This window comes from Anolis carolinensis, chromosome 4 (assembly GCF_035594765.1).
Source record: "Anolis carolinensis isolate JA03-04 chromosome 4, rAnoCar3.1.pri, whole genome shotgun sequence".
NCBI classification, from domain to species: domain Eukaryota; kingdom Metazoa; phylum Chordata; class Lepidosauria; order Squamata; family Dactyloidae; genus Anolis; species Anolis carolinensis.
Genome location: NC_085844.1, coordinates 126,327,078 through 126,339,132, shown reverse-complemented (window position 1 = coordinate 126,339,132; position 12,055 = coordinate 126,327,078). Strand labels below are relative to the sequence as shown.

Sequence of the window (12,055 nt, the reverse complement as noted above, 5' to 3'; positions counted from 1 at the left end):
GATTTGCTTTTTGTTCATGCTTTTCTGATTAACCCTTTAAATTGTCAATTGCTGTTATCATACTCTGTCTGGGAGTGCCACAGAAGTAAAACCAGAAGTACATTGGTGCATTTCCTCAAGTGTTGGTTGCACACCAGGGACTTCATCCCATGGGTTTAGGACTCTATTTCCATGTGCTTCAGGAACGGAGCCTCATGGGAATACCACAGAGGCCATCATAGGATGTAAGGGCACTCCTGATAGGATTCTGTTGGGCTCCAATTCCACAGCGCATGGCAACAGAGACCAAAGTGGAAGAAAGCAGCAAAAAGTGGGAGAAAGGTGGGCGTCAATTCAGAAAAGACGTGGGATGGCTGGCCATCCCAGAAGACGGGAAAAGACTGGAGGGAACAGGAAAAAACTGTTCCCACTGCTTTCACTCCAGTGGTGGGATGAGGCGGTACTAAGTAAGACTTCTGGAGGTATTTCTGTCAGTAGCATGCCAAAAGGAACTCTTATCATGTGTGTTTCCCTTTCTCATTGTTTTCTCTCTCAGCAGGTTGTGGAACTCTCACTTTGGACTTACCTTGATCTGCCCCAAGGATGGAGGGCCAGGCCCTAACATCCAAAATAGAAAATAAAAGCCTTCATCTACCCCACCCAATAATGCCTGGTCTTCTGGTAAAATCTGTGGGTATCTTCTTCTATTGCGCATTTTCTTTGTCTCAGCTAAAGATTTTACTGGGAAACCAGACATGGTTATCTTCTAGTTATAGTCCTCCTAATGTTCCTGCCTTTTTTCTTTGAAAAATGGAGAAAAAGACAAAATTGCTGCATCATGGGCATTCTTATGGGTGGTCTCCTATACTTCACTTATTTTACAAAATACTTCTGCATGAGCCTGGAACAGTAATTTTTAATGAATATAATCCTATTGTGATCGAGGTGACCACCCTCCCGCCCAGGACTTTGTAAAAGATAGTTCAAAAATCAAGACTTTATGTTCTATATTCCATATATTTATAGTAGAAGGTGATTGAGACTTTTTACTGGAGTTTACTGTGACTCTCTGCACAAAAGGTGTTTGACCTTTTAGCCTGAGGCAAGAGATAACAACTTCATGAATTGTAAAATCATGCTGATAAAACTCCACTTTTATGAATTTCCATGCTGGGTTCCCCAGATGTTATGAACTTCGTTCTTATCAAATATTTTCAATTGTTTATATCATTCATGATTCCCCTTTATGCAATGTAACTCACTTTTATGGATTCTCCCTTATTTCCATGAAAGCTATCTATCTGCCTATATGTATTTGTACTCTTTGGGATCCCCGGAAAATATGTATTTTTCCCAGCATGGTTTATATTCCAACTTTATTTTATTTTTCATTTTATTTCATATAATTGTCAAGTCATGAAATCAAATAGGAAATATTTTGAACTCAACCTGAACCCCAGAACTTATCCCATTTCCTATGACCCAGGCTTCCCTTCCCAAAAACAAAAGGATAATCTGCCACCGCTAAACCCAATCAAATTCAAATTGCATGGACAATATAGGGCTTGAGTCGCCGAATTCGGAGTGTTGACCTAAAGGTGATTCACCCCAAGGCAAACATTGTCATATCTCACCCAAAGGAAAACCCAGGACACCTCAGGAAGGTGCCCTGCAGAGCCTGTCAATATGGCTCATCACCACCCATCTTTGCTTCCACCTCTGACACCCCAAGGCATATCTAAAATCTGTATACGTGACAGAAACCCGGACACCCTTGATTGCTGCCATTGATAAATTAATCACCTTTTAGAAATCGGTCTAGCAGGACCTAATCCGATAGTTCCTGCCCTGTCACCTCATTGTTTCAACAACTCCCGCCTTCTCTTTCCTGATTGGCCCGAGTAGAGACAAAAGGTAGCTTCCTATTGGGCCAACGGAGCAAGGCGGGAAATGAAAGCCCGCCTCGTTCAACCTTCTAGCCTATCAACGATCAGATGGGCGGGGGAGCGGGGCGGGAAATTCAAAGGGCTGTCAGACTGAAATTTTGTATAAATATGGCTTTATTTTGATTGTATGGTACCCTAGTAGACTGAATGATCGCTACTAGAGTCCTCTTCAGCTGAATTGCTCAATAAAGACTCCTTGGCGGATTTTCCTTCAACTTTGGCGGACCTTCTTCATTTCGGCTTCAGGTTGTATTGCGGCTCATATTTTCCTATTGGCTCCGCCAAGGTCCGTTCTCTCAGGACCGGATCGGGTCCCTCCTTAAGGGACCGATCCCCTAAAACGCGGTCGACAACACTATGTAATTGTAAGATATATATCACCACTTCGCTTTTGCTGCATTTTCTCCTTCATAGCAATCTAGGCTTTAAAAATTGCATTATTGCTAGCTTTTAAACCTTTTTGTTCCTTTTTTTTTACCAACTATAGGAAATTAGAACGGTGACTTGGGTCTCCTCTAGAGTAAGGGACTTGAGAGGAAAAGCAAATAAGTCCATAGAAGGGGTGTCTGTCTTAAGAACGGTACTTTTGGTCTCCTCTAGAGTAACAGGTTGAGAGGGAAAGCAAAGGCGCCCATAGAAGTGTTATCTGTCTTAGGAACAGTGTCTTGGGTCTCCTCTAAAGTAATGGGATTGAGAAGGAAAGCAAAGGAACCCATAAAAGTGGTGTTTTAAGAATAATGCCTTGTATCTCTTCTAAATGAATGGTTGAGCTACACGTGGGAGGATGCGATCCTGCGTGATGTGAGTAAATTCTCTGTCTTCTTTAAAGGTGGAATCCTACACAAAGGGTTCTTTACATATGTAAAGGAGATTTTCCCTGCTTTCCCCAGCTCTATCTGATGAAGTCCTTGGTGTCATCTCTCTGTCTGCAAATATAGTCAGTATTTTGTTTTCTTTGCCTTCCTTTCTTCTGATATGCTTCCTTACTTGCAGCCTCCTGTTTTCTTTCTGGCTTATCAATCTGCTCTGAGTTGTTATATGTTTTCTGGGCTGTATGGCCATGTTCCATAAGTATTCTCTCCTGATGTTTCACCCACATCTATGGCAGGCATCCTCACAACCTTTGAGGATGCCTGCCATAGATGTGGGCGAAACGTCAGGAGATAATACTTATGGAACATGGCCATACAGCCTGGAAAAGATACAACAATCCTGTGATCTTGGCCATGAAAGCCTTTGACAACACATTATCCATCTATTTTCTTTCACCTGCCAATACTTTGCAGAACATTTAGAGCAGTTCTATGAAAAGTAGTAATCTACAGAGCTGGTTCATGAGCCATTAGTCTTTGGAGACCTTCCAGGAAAGAAAGAAGAAACAGAATTCTAGCCAATGGGCATAAATATGGTATCTGTCCCTTGCACACTGGATAAAAGAATACTGGTCTTGCACATCAAAACGACTCACAGTAGTGCTTAGCAGGCATTGTGTCCTCTCCCTTAACTGGCAACTGAGGGCCTTAAACTGAACATTGAAACTTTTGGCCTCTATTTTGCTAGGCCTGCCTAGTTAAGAAAAGATTGTGCATATTCCCAACCTTAAATAGCCCTTTGCTCAGAGATTTGCCAGTTCCTTGAGTTGGTCAATGCGTAGGTAAGGGTGCTTTTTGTGTGACACCCCTTATTTAGGCAACAGGAAACTGTGCAAATCGGGCCAAGTTCATGCCCTTTGACCATATATTTTGAGCAGAAAGAGGTGTGAATTTCTCATTGGCCAGACAAAGTTAAAACTCTGTAATGGACATGTGATCTTTTCATCCCTCCTCCCCGTTGTAGGACATGGCTCTACAAGGGCCAGAAAAATAGTACAGGTCAATAACTGGCTCAGAAAATGGTGTCAGGAGGAGTGTTTTGGCTACCTTGACCATGGTCTATTCTTCCAGGAGGATGGCCTACTGGCAAGTGATGGGGTGCATCTCACACAAGTAGGAAAACACCTTTTTGCACACAGACTCCCAAACCTCATCATGTGCACTTTAAACTAGATCCACCGGGGGAGGGGAACAACAAAAAGGCTAAACAGAGGGCTGCACAAACACAGCAAGGTTCAGGTACCGAGAGTGCAATAATCCCAAATAAACAGTTCTGGGGAAGGTCACAGGGCTTACATGTCTTTACACTAATGCACAGAGCATGGGGAATAAGCAAGACGAACTCCAACTTTTAGCACAACACCACACTTATGATGTCATAGGCATCACTGAAACCTGGTGGGATGACTCCAATCACTGGAATGTAGCCATTGAGGGCTATAACCTCTTTCACAGAAATAGAACAAAGGGGAGAGGAGGGGGAGTAGCTTTATATGTCAAAAGCAGTTATGCTGCAGAAGAAATGCAAGACTGCAATCCGGGAAACTAGCTTGAAAGCATCTGGATAAGAATCAAGGGAACCGGGACTCAAAAAGATCTTGTTGTGAGTGTCTACTATAGACCTCCGAGCCAGGATGAAGGACTTGATGAAGCCTTCTGTCAACAGCTGACCAAACAGGCACAAAGAAGAGATATAGTAGTCATGGGTAATTTCAACTATATCTACTTGAAAACAAATTCGGCCAAGAGTACAAAGTCCAACAAATTCCTCACTTGCCTTGCAGACAATTTTTTGGTCTCACCATGAGAGCTGTTCGGCAATGGAACTCTCTTCCCCGGACAGTGGTGGAGGCTCCTTCTTTGAAGACTTTTAAGCAGAGGCTGGATGGCCATCTGTCGGGGTGCTTTGAATGCGATTTCCTGCTTCTTGGCAGGGGGTTGGACTAGATGGCCCATGAGGTCTCTTCCAACTCTACTATTCTATGATTCTATGATTCTGATTCTATGCTAATGCTACTTGCTAGAGATAAGGTGAACTATAAAATCACTGTTCTAAAAGACACCATTTGTCCTTCCTATACAAGATAGGCTAGGTCACATATACAAGATAGGCCACATGCAGGTGTACTATGATTTTGGTTCTCTTTAAGCCTGACTAAACCCTATACTTGATTCAAGAAACATCTCACCATTTTTCCTATCCTTGAAGCTTCTGAGGCTGTTCGTCCCTGGGCTGAGGGTGATTGTACATTCATTGCTCTAGCCATGTCACATTGTGTTTTGTGTCAGATCAGGACTTGTGAGAACCACAAGCAAGTCCCCAGTGCTCATTCTCCTCTTCATTTACATTTTGCCAAAAAAAAACAACTTTCAAAAGTTAAAGCAGGCATACCCAAGAACATCATCTGCACTCACCCCTATAGACAAGAATGGAGCCACTGAAAAACAAGCCAAAAATGATACCATGATCAATGGCGCAGAAAACAGCTGAGTGAAAGAAGCAGGCACATAAAATAGTACCTTATCCAAAAAATTTCTATGTACTGTACTTTTTTTGCGGTTCTCTTTTGCAATTTTAATATTTATCCTTTGCAAACGGAACTGTAAATCGTGTGTGTGGACTTTTTTTACAGAAGGCATCTCAGAGGAAATATACACACTGCTTATTATTTTGTTCCCAAAATAATTGAGCTGCTTTCGCTTTCAGATTGAGAAGATAGCCGATAGACAGAAAAAAATCCACTTTATCTTCCCAAGCTTGCCTTGACATGAAGAACATGCATGGATAGTTGAAGGGATGACGTCTGAAACTGCCGAAGTTCTTCACTACACATAGATTGGCTAGTCGTTTACTGTTATAATCATTAATAAATTATTAGGTGTTTTTGTTCTGGATGCTTGCAGTCAGGAAGACTGAAAACGATATATGGAAATTAAATTAAAGTCAAAGTATGCATGCATATGTTAAAAATTTACAATCCTCTGGGAAGGGCCTTCTCTCTGTCTCAGAAACCATCTCAAATGGCCTTGAGTCCCTACAGGGAGAAAGGCGGGACAAAAATAAAGTTAATAATGACAACAACAACAACACAATGTAATAAAATTTAGAAAAAAAATCTGTTCCTGGTTTGAAAGTTTATTTCCTGTTCAATTGTGTGAAATTTACTTTGAAAGTAATTGTTATACTCAAGAAACATAGTTTCTGTGGTTGAGGGTAGTACTATTATTTCCTTCAGTCTAGGCACTTCATTTGTCATTTGCCTTAATGAAAATATGCCATTTTAACCCTTCAGTGTGCAGGCTGCAAAGACAAAGTTTTTTGAAGTTTTAATTAAAAGTGTTTTTATGACAGAACCAATTAGGAAATAACATTTACAACCCAGGAACAAAAATAGTGTTACATAGTGTAATAAGACAAGAAAGAAGTCTGTTTGCACCACAGAGGCTGCTGATAGATGTGGCCCAACGTGATGTCACTGGATTGACAGTTGCTAGGTGCATTGGTGGTTGCTACGTGAAGTGGCCCTTTTGTCATGTCACTGGGTGATGTGTATGAGAGGAAGGGAGACAACCAAGAAAGCACCAAAAAGAGAGCCTGCTCAAAGAGAGATGTCAAAGCATTGCCATGGAGACATTGCAACGTAGGCTATCTTAGAACTGGAGAAGGGAGAAAGCAGGCAGGCAGCAGTATACTGCATTTACTCAAAACTAGTGCTCAGCTTTTCTGGCTAAATGACTTTCCTGAAATTGGGGCATGCATTGGATTGCATAATATAGGCCCCTTCTATGCTGCCATATAATATACGAGGGTTGAATGAAAAGTAACGTCTCCACTAAATCCTCAATATATGGCAGGTACTGGCTTGTTCAGTAGACTCTCCTCTACAGTTCCATTTGACGGGAAGCCTTAGCATTGAATGGTTGTGTTGTTAAAGTGCGAAGTATGGAACCCTACTCAGACGGTCGGTCAATGCGACTTAAGCAACGTGCAGTCACTGAATTCTTGACAGCAGAAGGTGTCACCACAAAGGAGATTCATCAGAGAATGCAAGCTGCTTATGGTGATTGTGTTGATGTGAGTACTGTGCGTCGTTGGGCAAGTAAGTTTAAAGATGTTGAGGTGGGAACATCTGGCTTGCATGACAAACAAAGAGTTGGACGTCCTGTGACAGCAACCACTGAGTTTCACAAGCAAAAGGTGGACAGATTGATTCAGGACGATCATCGTATCACTCAGAAATTTCAAGCATAATCAGCATTTCACAAGAATGTGTGGGTCACATAATTGCTTTGCTTGGCTATCGGAAGATCTGTGTACGATGGGTACTGTGAGACGCTGGTTGCGGAAACAGAGTGTCGACTTCTTCCGTGACGGCTTCAGAAAACTTGTTCATTGTTGGCAGAAATGTATCCAATTGTCTGGTGATTATGTAGAAAAGTTAATAGTTGTAGTTAAAGAGCATATTCTAAGGATTATTTCTGCATTTGATTTATTAAAATATTCCCATTCAAACCCAAGTAACGAAGATGGAGGCATTACTTTTAATTCAACCCTCATAGATTAACAAAGCAGATAATTCGCATTATCTGTTTTGCTAAATTATATGAGTCTATACTGCCATATAATCCAGTTCAAAGCAGATAATCTGGATTGTATATGGCAGTGAAGAAGGGGCCTTAGTACTGAGCAAAAGCTATAGGGGAAGCTGCTTCAGAAGCATCTGCAACTTCTATTTGAGGGATGTCATCTGTAATTTAACTGTAGTTTGATGAGGCATCCATACTCTGGCAGAGAAAGCTCAAAGCTTTTAAAAGTTCAGACCCCACGATTCCATAGCATTGAACCAAGGCACTTAAAGTGGATTCATTCTATAGCATAGATGCATCCCAAGGTTTCCATTGCTGACAGCTTTGGTGTTCCAACATAATGGTTTTTAAAGAAGGAATTCTAAGCATGCAGCAACTCTAATGGGAACTTTTTGCTGCTGTGCATTACATTGGTCAGCAGTTTTTAGGTTTTAGTTTTTTTTTTAAATTGAGGTGCACATTAGATTAGGTTCAAGTAAATATTGGCACACTTACCAGCTATTAGGAATGGTGGGAGCTGAAGTCCAAAACACCGGGACGGCCGAAGTTGCCAATGTCTCAATTAAATGCACATTAATACATTCAAACAGCAGAGCACCCCTCTAAAATGCATTTAATCATGACAGAGGGAGAGAGTTGCTTTGGGTTCTGTTGAGTGTGTATTAATTGGGGAAGGGAGTTGGTTTGCGTTCAGCTCAGTTCCAAAAAGCTATAGACCAATCCCCTTGTTGTGCCATCTTTACAAAGTTCTGGAGAGACTTATTTTGCATAGAATTATGGAAGAAATAGACCCATGTATGATTCCACAGCAAGCTGGTTTCAGGAAAAGCAAAAGCTGCACATCACAAGTTTTGAACCTGACTCAGCACATAGAAGATGGTTTTGAAAGGAAGCAGATTACAGAAGCTGTCTTCATAGACCTGTCAGCAGCATATGATAGTGTACATCATCGCCTTCTCATGTAAAAAAAAATGTACAATATCACAAAGAACTACCACCTCACCTGCTTCATAGGATTCTGCTAAAAAACTGGAGTTTTTTTGTCGAGTTCCAGGGTCAGAGAAGCAGATGGTGAAAACAGAAGAATGGCCTTCCTCAGGGGAGTGTGCTTGCTCCCTCCCATCAATGTTTAACATTTACATAAATGACCAGCCACTTCCAGAAGGGACAGAAAACTTCATCTATGCTGATGATCGTGCCATCATTGCTCAAGCCAGTGAGCTTTGAAATGGTTGAACAGAAGCTCTCTGAAGCTTTATGTGCTCTTACTACCTGTTACAGGGAAAACTAGCTGATACCTAATCCATCTAAAATACAGACATGTGCTTTTAATATTAAGAACAGACAAGCATCTCGAGCCCTGAAGATTACCTGGGAAGGAATCCCACTGGAGCATTGCAGCATACCAAAATACCTGGGAGTTACTCTGGACTGTGCTCTGACCTACAAGAAGTACTGCTAGACTATCAAGCAAAAAGTGGGTGCTAGAAATAACATCATACGAAAGCTGACTGGCACAGCTTGGGGATCACAACCAGCCTCCGGTGGTCTTGGGAATAAAAGCCTTGTGACTTAAAGGTTGGGTTGCTGACCTGAAGGCTGCCAGGTTTGAATCCCACTCAGGGAGAGCGCGGATGAGCTCCCTCTATCAGCTCCAGCTCCATGCAGGAACATGAGAGAAGCCTCCCACAAGGATGGTAAAACATCAAAAACATCCAGGTGTCCCCTGGCAATATCTTTGCAGACGACCAATTCTCTCACTCCAGAAGCAACTCAAGTTGCTCCTGACACGAAGGAAAAAACAAAACAAAAAACCACCAGACACAATTGTGCCTTGCTACTCTGCTGCTGAATACAAATGTCCAGTGTGGAATACATCTCACCACGTTAAAACAGTGGATGTGGCTCTTAATGAGACATGACACATTATCCCAGGATGCCTACGCCCCACACCACTGGTGAAATTATACTGTTTAGTGGGTATTGCACCACCTGACCTCCATTGGGAAATAGTAGCCTGTAATGAAAGGACCAAGGCAGTGACATCTCCAGCCCATCCTGTTCGAATATCAGTCAGCATGCCAACGCCTTAAATCAAGAAACAGTTTCCCAAGATCTACAGACACTCGCAGGAACACCCGAGCAAGCGAGAGTCCAAAAGTGGCAGACTAAAACCCGGAAGCTTAATCAGTGGCTGAGACCTGATGAGAGTCTCCCTCCTGGACACACAGAAGGTAACTTGGAAGGCAATGAACACACTACACTGTGCACTACGAGATGCAGAGCCAATCTTAAGAAATGGGGCTACAAAGTAGAGTCCACGACATGCGAGTGTGGAGAAGAGCAAACCACAGACCACCTATTATGCAGTCCGAGTCCTGCCACATGCACAATGGAGGACCTTCTTTCAGCAACACCAGAGGCACTTGAAGTGGACAGATTCTGGTCAAAGGAAATCTAATATAATGTCAAGTTTTTAACTTTATTTTTTTAAACACATTATAACTGTACCCTCAAGTCGCTTCTGACACGATAAATAAGTGTATCATGACGGGGGAGGGTAGTTGCAGTGGGCTCACTTCAGTGTATAATGACAGAGGGAAGGAGTTGCAATGGGTTCAGTTCAGTGCCTGGGCCCGCCTTGAGAGCCAGGGTTTGAGAGGGAAAGCCAATGAGGGCCTAGCAGTGGGTCTGACTGAAGAAGGCCACTCTGGGTCCGCTCCTGCGCAAACCCGGAAGCGTAGTGGCGCCTCGCCCCGCCCCGCGCGGCAGCAGGAAGGGCGGGGGGCGTGAGGGAGGAGGCGCGCATGAGCTGCGACGCCCGCGGAGGCGAGGCAGGCCTGGTGCTGCTGCTGAGGGAAGCGCGGAGGCACCCAAGATGGCCCCTGCTGCAGAGGCGGCCCTGGCCGACGCATCCGCCGCCGCCACTGCCGAGGGCCAGAGGGTGGGCAAGGCGGCCGGGGCCGAAGAGAGCTCGCTGCTGCCACTGCTGCTCCTGGGCCAAGACGAGGTGGGCGCCACGGCCGCGCCTGTGCTCCGCAGCTGAGAGGAGCTGCCGCCGCCGTGAGGTGAGCCAGAGCCTCGGCAGAACAATAGGGCGGAGGCTCCGGCCTACTTGCGCCTCCCCCTCCGCTCCTACCTTGGGGGGGGGGGGGACTGCGCCCCGGCCCTCCTTTCAGGGGGCGGCATGGGGGCCTGTTTCAGTCAGGCCTCTCCTTCTGTCTGCCCCCCTCCACTCTCCTTGTCTCTAGGCCGCAGGCTTTTGCCGGGCTCGATTTGTATCCTTCCCCGCAGCAGTGGCGTCTCAACTAGCTGAGAAAAAAAGGTGGCAGGTGTTAGAGGCAGGGGGAGACTTCTCCCCCTCGCTGTTTAATCCTTTCTCTTGAAAACGGCCAGTATTTGTCTACTTCGTTTAGAAACAAACTACACTGTGAGCCTTTCCACACAGAATATCAAGGCAGAAAATCCCACAATATCTGCTTTGAACTGGGATATATGACAATGTGGACTCAAGGCCCTTCGACACAGCTATATAACACAATATCAAGGCAGAAAATCCCACAATATCTGCTTTGAACTGGGATATATGGCAGTGTGGACTCAGGGCCCTTCCACACAGACATAATCCAAAATATCAAGGCAGAAAATCCCGCAATATCTGCTTTGAACTGGGATATATGACAATGTGGACTCAAGGCCCTTCCACACAGCTATATAACAGAATATCAAGGCAGAAAATCCCACAATATCTGCTTTGAACTGGGATATATGGCAGTGTGGACTCAGGGCCTTTCCACACAGACATAATCCAAAATATCAAGGCAGAAAATCCCACAATATCTGCTTTGAACTGGGATATATGGCAACGTGGACTCAGGGCTCTTCCACACAGCTATATAACCCAGAATATCAAGGCAGAAAATCCCACAATATCTGCTTTGAACTGGATTATTTGATGTCCACACTGCCATATATTTCAGTTCAAAGCAGATAATGTGGGATTTTATTCAACTGTGTGAAAGGGGCCCCAGTTCAAAGCAGATATTGTGGGATTTTCTGCCTTGATATTCTGGGTTATATGGCTGTGTGGAAGGGCCCCAAGTATTAATTAAACCAAGGATCTTGGGCATGTTTGGTATGATGGCAAATTTCTTAGGCGTAAATCAAGCTTATCCCTTGACTGCGTTTGATGAGACTTTCTCCAGGATTGCAGCCCAAGTAAACAGGCATATAGGATCTGAATAAACGTTTTTTTAGCCCACCCTCTCTCCCCAAAGGGACTCAGGGCAACTTCCAAAGCCAACAATAGGAATTAAACAGACGCAAAGAAGCAATTGAAACGAATAGTTACAGTTACAAATAAAACCAATAAAACAACCAAGGCTAAACATGTAATTGATCAACCTCACAAATAACACCACAGGCTAATAATAAAATCTGTATAAAAATAAAATACACAAATTATAACGTGGCTTTCAAGTAAGTAAATATAATTAGTGAAGGGGGAGAAAGTTCTGCCAGGGGTCCGGTGTTCATTGCTTCTGAAGCCCCTGTCACACAGCTGAATAAAATCCCACATTTTCTGCTTTGAACTGGAATATATGGCAGTGTGGAGTCAGATAACCCAGTTCAAAGCATTTTCTGCCTTTATATTCTGGATTATATGGCTGT

The 12,055-nt window shown here is 43.6% G+C and overlaps 1 protein-coding gene across 2 annotated transcripts in view; it reads left to right on the top strand.

Moving 5' to 3' along the window:
- The first annotated feature begins 10,228 nt into the window (after nt 1–10,228).
- Nucleotides 10,229–12,055, top strand: part of rc3h1 (ring finger and CCCH-type domains 1) — a 71,551-nt gene continuing 69,724 nt past the window's right edge. Inside the window, exon 1 of one of the 2 annotated variants that reach the window (XM_003219864.4) lies at nt 10,229–10,452. The gene's annotated coding sequence lies outside the window, so the exon portion shown is untranslated. The remainder of the gene's footprint in view (nt 10,453–12,055) is intronic. The other variant, XM_008108930.3, reaches the window with a different exon arrangement.